Raw genomic sequence first — 8,158 nt, forward strand, 5'->3', positions numbered from 1 at the left:
CATACACTTTTGTATTGGAAATTCAGTCTCTTCACTTTTCTTGGAGTGAATCTTGAATGGATTGCACAGTCCTGGCACCATTCCATACATAAAGGACTGGAGATCATGTAGGAAATCTGGCTTTGAAACTCCAAAGCCACAGGGTCCTTGGGATAGGAGTAGGAAGAGGAGATATATCTCATTATTACTGACCATCCACAATAAACATTTTTAAGGACCTACTATTGCCAAGGCATTTTGCTAGATGATGGGGATACAAAGACAAAAGATAAAAATGAAGACAGCTCCTGCCCTCACAGACCTTACATTCTATTGGATGAGTTTACACTTTATAGGGGGATTGGGGGGGTGGTGGTGGTGGTGGTGGTCTAGAAACAGATTGATCTAAAAGCTTGTCTGAGCTTGGGTCGCTGATATCAACTGTTTTACTCTGACCATCTTTGATTATCCTATATGACCTCGAATGAACTTATCAGATCGTTTCCTGAGAAGAAGTTTAAAGCTCAGGAGACCAGGGAAGACAAGGGTACTGGGTCCCTGGGGGGGATGGTGTAAGGAAAATGGTAAAACTCAAAGATGAAAAGAGGATGTGGAAAAAGCAGGAGATATCATAGGTAAACTCTGCCTACGTCATTATTTGGAATAGGTTTGACCCATTTCTTCCCAAATATCCCTTCAGTTCAGACTTTTCATTTATTCAGAGTCATCTCCCCTGCCTCTTGGCATCCTATTTCCTCTCCCCATTCCAAAGGTCATCAGAACACCCGAGATTTTATGGTATTTGATGGTGACACCAAACTCCTTCCCCGTTGTCTTAGACAAAAGAGCATTTGCCCTCATATTCTCTGAAAGGTACCCAAATCTGTGAGCCTCGGAGATGCCCCTCTTGCAAACCTTGCTTATGGATGTGTGCCAAGGTGGAGCAGGTCCAGGACGAAGAATGCAGAAAGTTGGCATTTTCTTCTGTGGTCCTCATCCCCAGGGACATTAGGCTGCCAAGGAAATCAGACAAGATGACGGGGTGTGTTGGGACCTGCGCAGCTACTATAAATAAATATGCAAAAGCAAATTAAACTTTCAAGTGATTCACCTTCTCAGATGCAGAAACAATGTGTCTGTTTGTCTCTAGTGCATCTGGTTTCTGTCTTTTTTTCCCTTAAGTTCCTGGGCTTTGAGGGCTGACTCATCTGCACTTCTCATGCCCCGGATGGGACATGGAGAAAGTACCAGGGCATGGCATGTATTGAAAAGCAAACCAGACAGTTAGTCAGGAGGCCTGACTCTGTCCCCTACTAGTTGCGTGATTATGAATACATGTCTCTCTGGGCCTCAATTTCTTTATCTGTAAAACGGGGACAACAATAGCTACCTTACCTACCTCAGAAGATCCTAGATTTAGAGCTGGAAGAGACCTGGGAAGCCATTGAGGCCAATGTCATCCTTTTACAGAAGAGGAAACTGAGGTCAAAAGGTCTTGCCCAGGGCACACAGCAAATAAGTATCTCAGACAGGATTTGAACTCAGTTCTTCCTGATTCCAAGTCTAGCACTCTATCTTCTAGTATGTCATCTAGCTGACACAATACCTCAGAAGGATGTTATGAGGATTAAAAAAGATAGTAGCCACAAAAGTATATTGGAAACTTGAAAGTGCTCTACAAATCCAAGGTGTTATGGTAAGTATGGTTCCCATTAGGTCAAGGGTTAGGGGTTTGGTGCTAGGTAGGTTGTGAGAGGACTGCCACTCCTTCCTATCTTCCTTCTGAGGGCTCACTTCCGTCCCCAGAAAAAGGCAGGCCTGGAGCTCAGTGTCAAGGGAATCATCTTACAGAGCCACAGCTCTGTTTGGCAAGTGTCCCATTGGCATTACTCATGACCAGAGCTCTACCACAACAGGATGGGATTGTCCTGTGTCATTCTGGTATTTTGTGAACTGCCTTGGCTCGTCTCATGGCTTTGGCATCTTTTAAGTCCTCAGGTCAGGGATGGGCATCCAATATGTTGCTATGGGCACAGCCCAGTGTATGGTTGGCATTGACCAGATGCATCATCAGAGGGAGATGAGGAAACTAACTCATCCTGGCTCTAAGAAAGACATCTCTTTTTTGGCTTGACAGATTTGGAGAGTTTTAGCCAAGCTATATGTGTCTGGTAGATATGATATCTCGTGGCAGTTTTACCACATTTGAAAGGCCTGTACTTCTTTTCAAAGCATCTTCACAGCTATGAGCTCATGGGATCCTGACAATAATCTCATGAGGTAGGTTGAACAATTATTATCTATATTTAATATATTCAATTCAATTTTATTAAATTCAATAAATATGGGGGGGGAGCAGCTAGGTGGCTCAGTGGATAGAACACTGGCCCCGGAATCAGGAGGACCTAAGTTCAAATCTGGCCTAGGACACTTACTAGCTGTGTGACCCTGGGCAAATCACTTAACCCCAATTACCTTAAAAAAAAAATCAATAAATATTTATTAAGCATCTACTATGTGCTAGGTCCTTTGCTAGATGTCAAGGATATAAAGATAAAGATGAAACAGTCCCTGCCCTCCACAATCTTATAACCTACTGAGAGTTTATAATAGGCATACCATGGAGATATTGCAGGTTTGGTTCCAGACCCCCACAATAAAGCAAATATTGCAATAAAATGAGTCACATGAAGTTTTTTGTTTCCCAGTGCATATAAAAATTATGTTTACACTGTGTGTGCAATAGTATTATTTTTAAAAAATCAATGTATATACCTTAATTAAAAATACTTTGTTGCTTAAAAAAAAATGCTAGCCATCATCTGAGCCTTCAGTGAATTGTAATGTTTTTGCTGTGGAGGGTCATGCCTTGATGTTGTGATGGTGGTTGCTGAAAGCTGGGGTGGCTATGGCAATTTCTTAAAATAAGAGAACAATGAAATTTGCCTCATCAATTGACTCTTCCTTTCACTTGACCATGTAGAGGCCATTGTAGGGTTATTAATTGGCCTAATTTCAATATTGTTGTATCCCAAGGAATAGGAAGGCCTAAGGAAAGGGAGAGAGAAGGGGATTGGCTGGTGAGTGCAGCAGTCAGAATACACATACCATTTATTGATTAAGTTTGCTGTCTTGTATGGATGTGATTTGTGGTGCCTCAAAACTATGACAACAATAACATCAGAGATTCCAGATCTCTGATCTGTATCACCATAATACATATAATAATAATGTAGTTTGAAACATTGTGAGAATTACCAAAATGTGACATAGAGACATGGAATGAGCACATACTGTTGGAAATAATGGTGCTAATAAATACCACCACTAGGTCTGCATCCCAAAGAGATTAAAAAAAGGACCTATTTGTACAAAAATATTAATAGAAGCTCTTTTTGGGGTGGCAATGGATTGGAAATTGAGAAGTTGCCTGAAATTGGAGAATGACTAAACAAGTTGTGGTAGATGATTTTGATGGAATACTATTGTGCTATAAGAAGTGATGAGCAGGATGATTTCAGAAAAACCTGGAAAGATTTACATGAACTGATGCAAAATGAAGTGAGCAGAACCAGAACAGTGTACATAGTAACAAAAATATTGCACAATGATCAACTGTGAATGACTTAGCTATTCTCAGGAATATAATGATCCAAGAAAATTCCAAAGGGCTCATGATGAAAAATGCTATCCACCTCCAGAGAAAGAACTAATGGAGTCTGAATGCAGATCAAAGCATACTATTTTTCACTTTATTTTTGTGTTTCTTTTTTTAATTTTTGGTTTGTATCTTCTTTTACAACATGACTAATATGGAAATATGCTTTACATGATTACACATTTATAACCTAGATCAAACTGCTTGCCTCAGCAAGGGGAAAGGGAGGAGGATGGCAAGAATATGGAACTCAAAATTTTTAAAAATGAATGTTTAAAATTGTCTTTACACATAATTGGGGAAATAAATGAAATATTATTTAAAAAACAGTGCTGATAGACTTGCTTATCATGGAGTTGCCACAAATCTCCAATTTGTAAAAATGCACAATAAAATGAAAATGAGGTATGCCTATAAATACAACATAATTTCAGAGTAATTTTGGGGTGGTGTTGATGAGGAAACTGAATTAGAAGACCTCAAAACCACATAAGCCCAAATAGTTTAGTCCAACCATAACTGAGCATGAAACCCTTCTACAACATTCCTAGCAAGTGGTCATCTAGTTTTAACTTGAAGATGACCAGGGAAAGAGATCTACACATCCCACCTCTAGGGGACCCTTCTCCTTTTGCTGTTCAGTTGTTTCAGTCATGTCCAACTCTTCGTGACCCCATTTGGGGTTTTCTTGGCAAAGACACTAGAGTGGTTTGCCATTTCCTTCTCCAGCTCATTTTACAGATGAGGAAACTGAGGCAAACAGGGTTAAGTGACTTGTTCAGAGTCACATAGCTAGTTAAGTGTCTGAGACCAGATTTGAACTCAAGAAGATGAGTCTTCCTGACTCCATACCTTGTACTCCATCCACTTCACCATCTGACAGCCCTCATGATAGCCCTTTAGATACTTGGAAGACAGCCATCATGTCAGTCCAAGTCTTCCCTTCTCCTAGTTAGACATCCCAATCCTTTCAACTGATCCTCATGTGGCCCTTCACCATGAAGGCTGCCCTCCTTTGGGTCATCCCTGGGTTGATCATAAACTAGAGAATCATAATTGGGGACCAGAAAGATTAAATGATTTGCCTCTGATCACACAGCTAATGAGTGACCCAAACTAGACCAGAACCCAGTTCTCCTAATTCCCAGATGATTCTTACCTCCACTATGCTATATTATCACCCATATAATGGTTTTCTGTGGTAGAACTGAATGGTAAGCAATATTATTTTTCCCTACCTTGACCTGAACAAATGGACACAGTGGCCTATCTGGAAAGATATAATAGCAACTGGTATTTATATAGGATTGTTAATGTTTTCTAAACGCTTTATGTATATTATCTTTTTTGAAATTCTGAAAGAATCAGGCACTACAGATATTATCATTTCCATTTTACAGATGAGACTTCGAAGTAAAATGTCCATGGTCACATAGCTAGTAAATGTCAGATGTGGGATTTGAACAGAAGTCTTTCTAATCTCAGTACCATCATTTTATTCACCAAGTTGCACTTTCCACAACCCTAGTAGCAGTTTTGTGGACAGAGATGTCTCTTTGCCTTGAATATGGGATATGTCAGAATCAATGGTTATTGTTTGTACTAACTTTAGCTATTCTCTAAAATAGGCTAAGAAATCTGATGTATAATACCTCTGGGGACAGGAAACCAGGCTAAGAAAACTGTGAAGAGAAGATGAGGGAAAATGTTTGGCTCTAATTTGAGAGGTTATGGGAGAACTCAGGATTTATGAACTATTGTTCTCAAACATCATGGAAGTTTTGGGTGGCTAGCCCAAGGCAAAACTATGAAATAGCCTGTATTCAGCTAATACATTAGAACTTTCTTTTCCTCCCTTCATAATATTACTTAGTCAATATTTGATAATATTTCTTAGTCAATCATATCCTCATCTCTCCCCCTCGTCCCCCATGAAAAGGGTCTAAACTCATTCACACTGACTCATAAACGACTGACAAGGATTAACAGGTATCAAGTGCATTTGCAGGGACTAAAACCTCAATAAAGGACTTTACAACTGTTTTTGTGATGAGTTAGATACAGTTAGTACTTACACCTTCCCAAGAGACCACCAAGTGGATGAATGGTACTGCCAATATCTGGGAATTCAATACAGCTAATAGCACTGCCGCATCTCTATGTCCTGTCTTCCTAAATCCTCCCTGGTATTTCTGGTGACAAGGTAATAGGAGGTTATCAGGACTAGAAACCATTGCCATATTTGTCTTCTCAACTCACTGTTTAAAATGCTAGAGGGCTGTAGGGGCATGTGCTGACTACCAATTGACAAAAGAGACATGAAGGGGTCTTTGGAGAGCTGACCCTCCTCCCAGCAAGAAATTCATACCATCTTGGAGGGTGGGCGTTAGGGCCCAGATATAAACCTCCTAAGCCTCCTGCTGGTGGATCAGGTCTTCTTGGTTTTCTGAAACTTGAATCGCTGCACAGTGTATGGCATGTAATACCACATTATTTATAGCAGCTCTTTCTGTAGTGGTAAAGAATTGTAAACTGGGGTGGGAGGTCATCCATTGGGGAAAGGCTGAACAAATAATACTATACAAATGTAATGGAATATTTTTATGCTGTAAAAAATGATGAATCGGACAGTTTCAGAGAAACTCAAGAAAATTTGTATGAACTGATGCAGAGCAAAGTGGGCAGAGCTAGTACAATTTATAAAATAACAACAATATTACAAAGATAAACAACTTTGAAAGACTTAAGGACTCTGATTAGTTCAGTGACCAACCACAATTCCTGAGGACCAGTGAGGAAGCATGCTGCCCAATTCCTGATAGGTGATGGACTCAAGACGCAGACTGAAACATACATTTTTGGACATGGTGATTGTGGGGATTTGCTTTGTTTGACTATTCATATTTGTTGCAAGGGTTTTGTTTTTCTTTTGTTTGTTTGTTTTTTCAGTTGTTGGAGGGGAGAAAAGAGTGAAAGAAAATAAATGTTTGTCAATCGAAAATAAAGTAGGTTTAAAATTAGATTTTAAGTTCCTTGAGGTCAGGAACTATTTTTGCATTTCTTTGTATCCTCATCACTTAGCACACAGCCTGGCACAAAGTAGGTACTTTACAAATGCTTTTTCTTGTTATTATTTAGAAAACAAAGTTTATGTTGTGCTGAGGGCCTGTCAGGTTGGCTGATCTATTAAGACCCATTTCTGATTTTTGTGACAAAATAGATCATAACAATTTGGAACTTGGTGAAATCAAACCAACTAAAACAAGACCCAAATGATGCTCTACATTCTTGTGGGAGGCATGGATGATGATAGAATGCTACACTCCTTTCAGATGGCATATCCATACTTCAAATCTAGCTTTGACTATGAGTAGTACTTTCATATCACAGAGTTCTTTGTCACAACATGTGGGAGACTTAAGGGAAAAGCCCTAAGCACAAAGGAGGGCTGTGTGGCTTGGCTTGTGAGAGGGTAGATCCCAGTAGCCCTGTATAAGTCATAAGACCACAGATTTAGAGCCTGGGTGGGTCTCAGAGGTCATCTAATCCAATTCCATCATTTTACAGATGAGGCTACTCTGGCTTGCCCAAGGTCATTGTACAGGTGATATGCGGCAGATCAGCAATTATATCCAGGTCCTTTGATTACAAATTCACTGGTCTTTCCACTGAAGGTAAACAAGTTCTTTCATTCATCAAATTATCTATTTGGTTTTCATAATGTGCCCCTCCCCCACCTTTCTAGTCTTCTCACATCTTACTCTCCTCCATATATAGCCATGTACTCTTGCATCAAATAATGACACTGGTCTTGCTGTTCCTTGAATGCAGCAATCCATCTCCCAGCTCCAACTGGTCCCACCAGCTGTCCCCATGCCTGTGACTCTTTCCTTCCTCATCTCTGCCTTCTGGCTTCCCTGACTTCTTTCAAGTCTCTGCTAAAATCCCACCTTCTTCAATAAGTCTTTCAAGATCCCCCTTAATTCTAGTGCCTCCCCTCTGTTAATTACCTACAGTTTATCTTGCTTTTACCTTATTTTCATGTTGTCTCCTCCATTAGACTTTGAGCTCCTTGAGAGAAGGGATTTTTTTTTTTTAACTTTCTTTGTATCATCAGCACTTGGCATAGTGCCTGGCTGGCACGTAGTAAGTGCTTTATAAATGTTAGTTGACCGATCAAATATGTTGTGTCTCAGGTGGCCAGTGGAAAATCTCAGGATGTTTCAGCAAGTTGGTGAAAGGGATTGTTGGGAAGAAAATAGAGATAGTGGTACCCTATTTATTTCTGTTTATCCCTTTCAGTATGTTTTACAATGAATGCTTGGTGCATAGTAGAGGCACTCAATGAGTGTGGAAATGAATTGAGTTATAGACCTGGAATCAAAGGACCTGAGTTCAAGTTCCAACTCTGTGACTTGTTAACTGTGATGATGGTCAAGTCACTTCAACTCCTAGGCTTTAATTCCCTACTCTATAAAATGATCATTTTGGATTTGATGAACTCTAAGGTGTTTTCCAGCT

Source organism: Vombatus ursinus, unplaced genomic scaffold (genome assembly GCF_900497805.2).
Source record: "Vombatus ursinus unplaced genomic scaffold, bare-nosed wombat genome assembly UNPS02014841.1, whole genome shotgun sequence".
NCBI lineage: Eukaryota > Metazoa > Chordata > Mammalia > Diprotodontia > Vombatidae > Vombatus > Vombatus ursinus.